Consider the following 12,276-nt stretch of genomic DNA (forward strand, 5'->3'; position numbering starts at 1 on the left):
GTGATGTTCGTTTTCCTGCAAGATCGTGTGAACGTCTGCAAGAGCAGAGCAAAGTAGAGCACATGCCATAACTACGAGGCTTTATAAAGTCGGACCCTGAGCCATTTTTGCGGAAAAGGGTTGAGTGGATTGAAAAATCGGCACACACGTATCTCAGTATTTTTAGGGATATACATTTTGAATGAAAAAAGTTGTGTCCCAGGGACCCCCGGAGGGTCCAAGACAGGGTCCAACCAAAATTCTCAAATCGTAAGGGGGATCAAGTAGTAGATTGTTGAAAAGGTATTGTAAAAAGAAACAAGCTGCAACAAATCCCGAGTCCTTATGCGCACCGTATGCAAAATGGTGGTCACAGACGCTTTCATGACAACTATGTTGCCGTTTTGACTGCCTACCATTTTGTATAGTGTAAGCGTAGAGACTCGAAACTTGCCACAGTTTGTTTCTTTGTTTTTTTCTTCTACTTTCTTAGAGTGTCATCATCATCATCATCATCATCATAGGTATTCAGCCATTATTGGCAGGTCACTTGCCACAACTGAGAAACTTCCGTACTCCACGGCAGTGTTCGAAATGGAAAAAAGAAAAAAAAGCAGAGGCGGTATATTTTATTACGATTTTGACTTGACATACCGGCTACCTAAATGTTGAAATGCTGTGAGGGTGTGTTGCCTAAAAGATTGCATTTCTATTATTTACATAATGACTGAAAACCATTGGAGAACTTTTCTGTAGTAACGCGGGGGGAAAGGGAACATGGAGAGACTTTGATCCCCTCTAACTTTGTGAAAAAAATTTACCCGTGTATTATAGAGAATTATAGACGAAAATGCTCAAAAACCGAGAGAGAATATTAATAATTTCCTGCGGGAAAACTTCCGGTCTCACACTCGACTGTGTGGTATTCCAAACTCCCGGAAGGTCCGCTTCCACAGCAGACAACTCCTAAACTCGCCCGTGCTCAAAACACGCCATTTATATACATTAAGGCAAGAAGACACACACATACATACATAACAAAGAAACCATTTAATATGGCATATCAAAATATAAACTAGGTAAATTTATTTGCAAACACCTGATTTTGAAAACAAAGGTAGAAAAAAGGTGAGAAAAATGTCGTGTTATCAACTTAGAAATTATTTCTACATAAGAAATAAAACCTTTTACATACAAAACTATTCGTCAAATACTGTGCATAAAAATGGATTTATTAAAGGTATTTAGCATCTACTTTCCAGTGACGGTATGCTTTAATCATTGGAAAACCAGAGGCGGTATGCCTTCATCACTGAAAAACCAGCGGCGGTATGGCATACCACCGCATACCGTCTCACTTCGACCACTCCGTGTGCGTGGGTTTTCTCGGGGTTCTCCCGTTTCCTCCAACTTTCTTCATTCCACCATTTCATTCATTACTCATTATCACCGTCTCCTTTAGCCTAACCGGCATAATCGTGGGACGTAAAACTCAAAGATTTCATTTCATTTCACTTCGACCACTGCTCCACGGTCTTCCGCTAACCTCTTCGTCTTCACGTACATTTTTTCTGTTTTGATATTGTCCATTAATTGTAGTCTCCTTCGCCTCCTCCCTCTATTTCCTGCCACCATACCCTCTAGCACGTCTCTCATTACAGTTCCTTTTAACCAATGTCCCAACTAGTCTCTCTTCCTCTTCTTAATAATATCTAAAATTATTCTTGTCTCACCCACCAATTTCTAAGACCCTCTCATTCGTTTTGCGCTCTAAATTCTTCTTCTTGTCTACATTTCGAAAGCTTCCAGTCTTTTTCATCACTTTTGTCCATGTTTCTGACCCATAGAATACAATGCTCCATACGAAGTATTTTATGAGTCTTTTTCTCGATTCGTTGTTCAGATTCCCACAAAATAGTCATTTCCTCCTCGTAAAGGCTTCTTTCGCCATTGTGCCTTACATAAATTCTTACTTTTGTGGTAAGAAACGGAACATATTACTATTTTTCCTTAATTTAACCCAGCGAAATCGGGGTGCGTCTTAGATTCGAGGACGTCTTTAATTCGAGTAATTATCGAGAAATTCTTACTTAAAGATGATATTAATGCGTTATTAAAACTACCTTGCTACCCAAAAATATTTTTAATTTTGTATCATATTCAATCATTCCGACTATAGTGTCCTGCGCTTGCATAGGACGTGCGCCTTTGCTAGTATCAATTGTATCCTTTATGCTACGTATTGCTGTAAGTTAACCGCAATTGAATGGAAACGTATTTGCCAGATGCTTACTGTAATTTTAGTATAAATACTTAGTTTGTATATGCTAAGACAGTATAACTGAAAATGAATTAACTCTGTGATATTAAGCTTCAGCCCATAATGGAAGGAGACACAGGGGGAAAAAGTAACGGGGTTTGGTTTGAAAGTTTTCCAGATTACAATTGAGGTGTGCTGCTGACATAAGACCAACTTTAACACAGCTGATATTTTCGGTAGAATACAGAAGTTTAGGCTTCCTCTATCGTGTTTCAGCTATTACTGTCATCTTTTTCTTTGTGCGAAGTTGAGTGGAACACAATTTTCATGCACAGTTTTCTCGACAACGCTTGTACAATCAGCGACAAAAGTTCTTTCCATTTGATGAAATTAGCTTTGTAACTAACTTCAGAATGGAGGGACAATTTGGAGTACAGTTTTCAGTAAATTACGAAGAATGTAACTTTCTTCACGTTCTAGTAATACCACCATTATTCCCAAAATATTTTTTTCCCAAACGTAAGGAACTTTTGTCGCTGACTGTACCTTGTTCGGCCGGGGCTCTCAATTGTGAAAATTTCATATCTGGCCTGAGTCTAAGGCTTGTAGAACGTTCTCTATACTTGCGACACTAGAAACTAAACAAACTTGCGGTTACTTATGTTGTTGATAATACACTAGGGTCATTTGAAAATGTTATAATAATTTTATATAAAGGTACTAGCAGCGTTCACCCCGCTTCGCTGCGGTCACCCCGGAACGCAATAAACTTTGTTACTTAGATAATTTTTACTTTTTCGCTTTCAAGTGATATGATAAAAACCATAGAAGATTGCAGTAAATCTTAACATTATATCGCCTGTCATTTATGTTAACCCGCCCCGCTTCGCTGCGGTCATCCCGGTGCTGGCATATTGTAAAAGTGTCTGTAAAAATAAGCAAATCAATTAAAAAATTTTAAACAGAAGATTCAAGCTATTTTCCGCTGTATATCGCCTGTCATTTATGTTAACCCGCCGAGTGACACGGTCATGCGGGTTGCATATAAATACGTTTATTTTTACCTATGATGAACTAATAACAAAGGATTTGTACGTTATGGACACTTGAATGGTCAATTATCTCAAGACACTGGTAACTAAAAATTAAAGTGATATGATAAAAACCATCTAGGGTCCAAATCCTAATAACCCCCCAAAAATGAAAGAAATTGGTTCAGCCGTATTAGCGTGATGAGCGGACAAAGGATTTTGTACGTTCTCTTTTATATATATAGATTAAGAAATTAATGTTTCTAAACTTTAAAAAAAAATTGAAATTCTAAGTAATGTTGTTTCTAATCTTTTTTGCAGAGTGCCTTCATGATATCCAACTGCCACTGCCAATCACCGTCCTTGCACCATCGTATTCACTAATTATGAAAGTAAGTACGAAACCATATTTTTAAAAGTTATTATTGTTACGTGATAAAATATTATACACGTCGCCGTCCATTTTGAGAATGCGTCTTCATAAAACAACATATCGTAGAACGTTTTAACAGAGCTTTTAAATGAAACATATGGAAAAAAATTGGTGTCAAGGAAGTTATAAATGGATAGATGTATTACAAGAATTGTTTACTGAGTATAATGATAAAGTACATAGAACAGTTGTTATAAAGCATGTACAAGTTAGTAAGAAAAAAATAATTGTGTTTTAAGTTCGTTCTGACAATGCTCTTTTAGCATTCTGAACTGTTTTTTCTCTGAAAATATAGGTGGAAATATTTTGCAATTACTTATGATCTTTTCGAGTGCAGAATAATACCCGTTCAATACTACATAGATATTGTGGATTTATTATTGGACCCCCCCCCAAAGCTTGTACTACTCCGCCCCCCCAAAAAAAATGGTTACGCGTCTGCACTTACGTACCGGTATATTAATGTGGTAATAAGATGTATGGATTAGTATGTAATCTTCGGACACTTCTACCCTTTAAATGCTGTAGATTTTCCTGCAGCTGATCCCATCGAAGAGAATTAAATGAAGCTACAGCTCACAGATGACGAGAAGAATCCTAAAACAGGGGAAGCTGGGAAAGGTCAACCACACGGTCAAGTTCATTTTCGGTTTTTGGGGTGTGGTCTATACTTAGATGTCGTCTGCTACTCCGGGTAGTTATCTGTGTGCTATTCCGTGGTGACTTTTGAAACCCCCGTGCGAAAAGTGGGCGAGCCCATACCTACGTCACACTACTTCTGCTAGGGTTCTTCTCGTCATCTGTGAGCTGTACTGTCTCAGCATTAAATAGTTTGATTGTTTATTGCATGATGTATATAGGTTATCGTTAGTAGAGTAACAAGATGAAGAGGGATCGGATCATCCTCTATAAAGCTCTTTCAGTTGCCTACTTCTTTCTGTCTACAGACTAACAATAATTGCTTTATCTCTATCTGCTATGTCACTGCGCTCATTTATTTGTCTTCACTTCTTCGTGACATCACGCTAGATAATTTTTGCGTTTTTACGTGTTCCGTATCTGTGTGTATCTGTGTTGGTTGTAATTTTCTGCAAAGCGGTGCAACTAACTAAGTCATTAAGAAATTTTCCGTAGGGAATGCTTTTTCTAATTGGTAGTTGTCGTCTGTTAACTTGAGGATGAGGAGGCGTTAATAACTGTTCCGGAGATGCTACATTATTTCAGAGCAGTTTCTATTTCACCGATTTCACAAATGCAAACAAGTTGCATCTCACGTAGTAAAACATCATTCTGTAAAAAAAAAAAAAAAAAAAAAAAAAAAAAAAAAAAAAAAAAAAAAGCCAAACGTTTTATTCAGTGCTCTACCTCAGACTGTGTACAACGTTAGCAATATAGGTACACAAAACTATTTTTTCTTCAAATACACACAAATAATTACTAAAAATATGCATTTTATCACAAATTTTTATTTTAAACATGATAGTACAATTCTTCCAAGAGTTCAGAAAAAGATTATTTGTAATTGGTGAAGTACAAAAGCATGCAGAATTTTATTTATTATGTATTTACTTACAATATAATAGGTTTCAGATACAGCACTAGGCCATTTTACACTGAAACATCTTAACATTTTGATAACGTAACAATTGAATAAGAATTTAAGCTCAAGATGGTAGAGCACAACAGCGACATTACAAAAATAGCTTATTTATAGAGAATCTGAAAGTATACTCATTTGAAAAAAAAAAGTCTGCAATTTCTAGTAACTGATTATAAGTACTGACAATTCGGTTTAGAAGGGACCTGTGGACCTGTAAAAGAGATCACCAGACCATGTTCTTCTAGCCAGTGCGCGAAAATTGTGACTTAATAATTGTTCACATGATATATGGCCATTGTCAGAAATTTTGTTTCTCACAAGGGAAAGTTTGATATTGAGGGATTTTAAAACGTCATTTTTTGGAAGTGTTCGAAGGTAGGGCACTCGGTAGAATACAGTGGCTAAAAAGAAATTAATTACGGAGTTTATTTATTTATTTATTTATTTTTAAATGAGTAGGGCAGGCCAGAGACCAGATGGAACAGTACTTAATAGTGGGAGCAACATATGGCTTATAAAACAAACTTAAGAAATTAGGATTTTTTTTATGTCAATGAAGCGATCAAGAAATCCCAGTTTTCTCATAGCAGTACAAGATATTGTGCATCGGTCAAGTAAGTTCTGTAGTTTCACTTGATAATTTTCATTTGAGAGAAGAATCTTGAACAAAGACAGGTTGATGCAGAAAGTGTTAGATGAGGACCTATAGTTCTCTAACAAGAGTATTTCTCTTCCTGGAAAAGGAATCCAGACATTTTCAAACGCTCTTGCTTTCATGAAAACATCAGTGTCTAGGTGCGGTAATTCGGAAATCTTTTACAATACAACCTGATTTCTTCATGGTCATTTCCATTAGCTATTCCATTAGTAAGCACCATATCTGGAAGTTCGTCAACTGCAAACTCGATTGCACTGCTAAAATACTTACTGTCCACAAACGACATAATGAGTAACTGCACTATACCAGTCTGTCAACACCAACCACACGACTGGCAACAAGCCTTCGGAACTGCATGAAACGAAACACCTCTCATAGCATCGGCAGAGTCGAGAATTGTCTACTGGAGGGGCAGACTTTTTGGTCGGTCTCGGACCTGAATAACTCTTCTTCTGTTTTTCAGAACCGAAATTCCTGTCAAAACAACCATACAGTCTTGCAAATTTTGACAGGTCTTGGTAGTTTGCCATCGAAAGGTGTCATTTTTATTTTTTGTCGAAAAGTTGAGGGCAATGCCCCCCATAGCCCCGCCGGTGCCTCACAGGCAAGTGATGACAGATGCAGTAGACAAGTGACCCCTACGAACTGCACAACTGTAGTAGAGATGCCGAAATTATATTCTTTCTAACATTAGTTCCGACTGGCACTCCATCTACTGACCGTTTCCTGGCACTCCGTGTGTTGTTTCAGACAGAAAAAAAAAGTTGTTCAGTGCTGTGGAATGAAGCTGTTTTACACATCTTTGGCTTGGAATTTTACTGAGACGAGAAACAGCTAATGTGAATCGCGACGAGACTACAAAGAAACCTGAGAAACTAGTATTAGAGACGAGACGAGACTTCCGACGACTACGAAACGAGACGAGAAAAGAATACTTTTGGTCCCGTGGGTAGAAATTACAGCAAAATTTCCTTTAATCGGACCAGATTCCGACATGCATTTTTGGTTATTGTGTATTCCCTCCATTTTTCGGTGGGCCATACTCTGACACGAAATATTTGGGGCCAGAGGCCTGTAACGCAGATTCGTTCTTTCGTGTTTGCCCATCGTCCTCATCAATGTTTTCCACAGTTACAGTTCGTATCCAAATCGTAAGTTAGCTTATTCTTTCACAGACCCATGTTTTCTCCTCATTTGCTCAAGTGTTGGATATCATTTTACCTGGAACAGCTTTATTTGTGACAATGGACGATTTCTCGTCGCATTTTTTTTTTTTCAGATGTACGAATTATCCCACTTTTATTTTAGACTACCCTTGTGCCACTTTTGCTTCTATTTCATTCCTACAATTACGAAAACAGGCATGTTATTGCCTTTGACCGGATCTTAATCTGTCATTTCATTCTTGAGCTATGGCCATTTTCGTGTCGTTGCGACAAATTTTCGGTGGCTTCCGGAATCTCCGAAATGACGCACTTCCGGAAACTTGTTTCAATTCTCAAATTGCTTCTTTTGTCATCGTATATCATCACTCTTGAATTTGTCCCCAGATTACGGAAATACCCTGTATATAGCAACAATTAAAGTTGCTGTTTCCCGTTAAGATGTAAACGGATTTACTCCATTAATGAAGTAAATCCGTCGAGATAATTGTTTTAGTTACACATCGCCAGAAACAGAATTTAAAAATTCGTACCCGTTCAAGAGTTATCGTGCGGAGTAACGAAAGGTCGAACGTAGTAATAACACAATCGTGTAAGTCTGCATGATCCTAATAAATAAGGTGGTAGACAGTAATAAGTGTCACGTATTAAAAATTTCAATTTCGTCCGGTAGGTGTCAATCGCGGAAGGACATTTGCTGCCATCTAACGGCGAGATGTGCAACTTCTACCTTCGCGAAAAAAAAAATCAGAAATTTGTTTACGTTCAAAAGAGTTATTGTGTGTACTATGGACAAATTTAACTCGCCGTTAGTCATTAAAATAAAATGTTAACGGATTGACTCCATGAACGAAATCGGCCGAGACAATTGCTCTCGCTCAAAAGAGTTATGGTGTGCACTAATGGACAAATGTAACTCGCCATTACCCATTTAAAAATGTTAACAGATTGACTCCATGAACGAATTCTGCCGAAATAATTGTTCTCGCTATATTGCCAAAAAGAATTTAAAAATTCGCATCCTTTCAAGACTTGTGAGAAATAACTAAAGTATGTAGGCCTACTAACATTTCAATATTATAAGTCTCTTGCGTAATCCTAATAAATTTGTTAAATGTAAAGAATTAGAACTTTTATAAGCACGATTTTAACTTTAGCAGGCTGATGGCTAAGGGGGGACAACTAGAAACCTCGAACAACATTTCTTGAAACCAATCAGCCGCGTTATTCAAGGTATTCCTTATTATATTTGTAGTGTTTTTGCTTTGTTTCCATTCGAAATCCTACACTAGAGACGTGAATGTTTGGAAGTTGAAATGGAACAAAGCACATCTATTCGCTTCTTTAGATGACAGTTGTGTTGCTATGTAGAAGAGAAACTTTATCAATATTTTAACCTCAGAATGTTCTGAATGTCAAGATCAGAAAACACAATTGGAGGCAGTACAACGAAATTAGTTTTGGTGGAGACTCTCATAACGCTTAAACAGGACGTTGGTGACTGAACGGCGTTTCCTTCAAGACGAATAAACATGCCGAGATTACGATCTGTGGAGATCATATTGCTGAATTGGGTCCTTTCAATAAATCTTATACGGAATAATAGTGTAGTCGGAAGGATATGGAGAAAGAAAAACGCAATGTGTTGACTTGAGATAGGATGGTTGGATTTTTTTTTTCAGTTTGTGCGTAGTGGGGAAAAAAGAGGGAGAAAAAAGCCACCACTCCTTAGCAACGCCACAACCGACCTCTTACGGTTGCTATGGCAACTGTTTATGAGGCGACCCTCTTCCACGTGATTCTATCTGCAATTCTCTCGGCTCGGGTTTCGTTGCAATCCATAGAGCCTATGGTACGCGGAAGAGCTGTGTAATTAGTTAGTATTACATATATATGTTTGTTTGTATATATATATATATATATATAATATAACGTGTGAACAAGATAGAGAAGACGTATTTCATGCGTTCATTGTTGCCAATTGAACTATTTTCTAACCAAATCTTGTATCTAACAGAACTCAAAAATTCCGGAACCACTGGCGTGGTCCCATAACCCATCTCTCGTAGAGACGAGATTGTGTGATGAGGAACGGTCCATACTTGTAAGATGACATGCGTCTCCATTAATTGTACCACATTCAAGCGCCGATCGTGGTTAGGAATCGAAGTTAATAGTACTAGATCCTGTCTTTCATAACCTGAATGTTGCAGAAGAATGTAAACCAGAAACTCACACACACAACGCAAAATAAAATTTACATAAGAATGAGAACGGTCGTGTGAACTTGTTTTGTCAGAATCGGACTTGACCACCATTAAAATAAACAAATATATAAAATCTACTTAACAGTGTATTCTTTTCACACATACAGCACGTACATAAATAAAGAATTCGTTTAAACAGATTTTTTTTTTTTAAAAAGAAAAAAGTATCAGTATTATTGACAGGGAAATTCATACTTTTCAGAGCTATAAAAATTCGTTTTATTCATTTGCTCGAAAATTACACATGAGAATTTTTCCTCAGGAATGCCATTTTGTCCAGCTCGATATATTCTATTGATTAATCTGATCATATCTTATCTCTTATGTGCTATTATATTACCATTTGTTATCTCCTATATGTTGTAACATTATATCTTATCTCCTACATGTTATAATCTTACCATATCTTGTCTCCTATGTGTTGTAATCTTACCATATCTTGTCTTATCTTCTCTGTATTATCTTTGGATAATAATATAGTCAAACTAAAAATAAACTTTGCTGAAGACAGTAAAGAGGATCATATGTAACGTACAGTATATCTGTGAATAACAAGGATTAAGAATATCTATATTTTTGCCTAGATCTTTATGCAACCAGTAAGTCTTCGTTATTGTACGGGTTGCATAAACACCTAGGCAAAACATTTATGAATGCATATTATAGGAACATTGTTAATTTTAAATCTATTAACGAATTAACTTCATTAACAAACTAGAGCTGAGATAATAGCTCTAGCTGTATATTGCAGAAAAAGAACACACAGACACACACACACACACACACACACACACACACACACACACACACACATATATATATATATATATATATATATATATATATATATATATATATATATATATATATATATATTTATTTTAAATGGCTTCCGTTCAAGAGTTAACGGGTTAAGTAACGCACAACATACATTATAACATTACACTCTTAGAAGGCCCACCAGCATGATTTTAGTAAAATTTAACTGAGGCATAATTTTGCGCTATGTACACTCATGTCCAAAATGATTGTCGCATATCTATAACTGTCTTCTTGTAAGAATATAATTTGATAATGATTTTGCAGGGTACTTTTAATACTGATACTATGTGTATAATCGGGAAATGTATATTTGTGGTAAATTTTATAGGAAAAGAATTATAATTAAGAAAATTAGAATAAGTAAAACAAAATGTTGCTAAATGGACAAGAAAAATTTATTTTCGTTTTATTGTTCTTGTTTACTGTTCTTTTGACATGAAATTTTCCACATACATGTCTTTGCTGATTATACACGCACTAGCACTATAAGAAATACAGGGCGAATTCGTTATCAATTTATATTCGTACAACAACATATTTATAGCCATGCGACAATAATTTTGGACATTAGTGTATCTCGTCACATAGGCCTACTCTATAGTATTGTCTTGCTAGTTTCATCATAATGATAAACCTAATGAGTAGAGCAACCCAAAACCATAAAAAGCATAACAGCAATTTACACATATGGTTGTACCTTGAACATGGTTGTGGTTTTCTAAGGGTTCAGAAGAAACTAATTTTAAAAGCATAATAAAGCATAATTTTAGAAAATAAAGCATCAAGCATAATTTAAAATATATATAGCACAATTCTTGAAAATCCTGTTTAACTGCAAGTTTAACATACTGTATTAATATTTTTAAAACCAATATTTATAATACAAAATCATTGAGAATAGAATGCAACAATGAAAAGCTTATTTTTATTTTTGTAACCTTTTTGATGTAATCCTTTGATGTGGAGAAAAGAAAAAAAAGAGAAGAAGAAGAAAACTTTCGCCAACAATGAATAGTACACAAGAACTCCACACTATATTGTTATGTGTACCTCTTGATGAACTTGAGCACTTTCTGTACTTTTTGGTGGAATCTTTTACTTTTCTTTTCTGTATATATGTACGTACCTCTAAGGCGCACACAAGTGATTAAAAAAAAAAAAAAAAAAAAAAAACTGACTCGAGTAAAGCATATCTCTTGACATTGCATTAAGTAGAAAGTTCATTAAATATGAAAGAAACTGGTTGCATTAAATATTAATAAATAGATCAAGATATTAAGAATATATAATGTATAGTAAACAAGGGCTCCCATGTTGTGGTTTCCAAGGGGGGCACGTATAAGCGACATTTCAAATATAGTTTCAACTTTTGCTCTAACTAATGTAAAAATTCTATTGGGTTTTCGATATTCCCAAGTATGCCGTATTTACTCGCGTAATTTTCGCACTTTTTTAGACGAAAAAAGTTGTTTTGAAACAAGGATGCGTAAATTATGCGGGGGAAAAAATTAGCTACATCAGTGAACATCATCTCATTTTTTCCCCAGTCAAAATAACACGAAAATGCCGGCACACATTTTCTTTGTAGCAAGAATTGACAACAAACAACTAATTCTAAATTTGTAGAAAAATAACATTAAAAATTGATTAAGAAGTCGTGTGGTTTCTTACCTTACAACAATGGCTTTGCTGAATTGCCAATTGTTCATTAGCTACCGTAATTGATTCCTGGAAAAATGCTGTTTCACAAAAAGTTTCCGCGTGCGCAAATTACGCGAGGAAAATAAAATATACAGAAAATGCCCTTCAAAATTGGGGTGCGAAAATTATGCGAGGGCGAAAATTACGCGCGTATTTACGGTAATTTCCTCTTTGGGGGGGGTTCGAGCGCCCTCCTTGCCCCCCTCTGATGGGCGCCCTTGATAGTAAATATTATACTTTACGTATTAATGTAAACTATGATTGAAATTGATATAAAGCATAATAAAGCATAATTAAACAAAGAAATAAAGCATAATTTGGGTTACTCTAGTAATGAGGATGTACTTCAGAGTATAATTTGG

General features: G+C 35.9%; 1 protein-coding gene across 3 annotated transcripts in view; it reads left to right on the forward strand.

Annotated features, from left to right (window-relative positions):
* Window positions 1–12,276, forward strand: part of Ptpmeg (protein tyrosine phosphatase Meg) — a 530,463-nt gene that overhangs the window by 171,967 nt on the left and 346,220 nt on the right. For all 3 annotated transcript variants that reach the window (XM_081740356.1, XM_081740357.1, XM_081740358.1), the window contains exon 2: window positions 3,592–3,662. The gene's annotated coding sequence lies outside the window, so the exon portion shown is untranslated. The remainder of the gene's footprint in view (window positions 1–3,591; window positions 3,663–12,276) is intronic.

The sequence above is a fragment of the Thermobia domestica genome, chromosome 15 (genome assembly GCF_964235325.1).
Source record: "Thermobia domestica chromosome 15, izTheDome1.hap1.1, whole genome shotgun sequence".
In the NCBI taxonomy this organism is placed as follows: Eukaryota; Metazoa; Arthropoda; class Insecta; order Zygentoma; family Lepismatidae; genus Thermobia; species Thermobia domestica.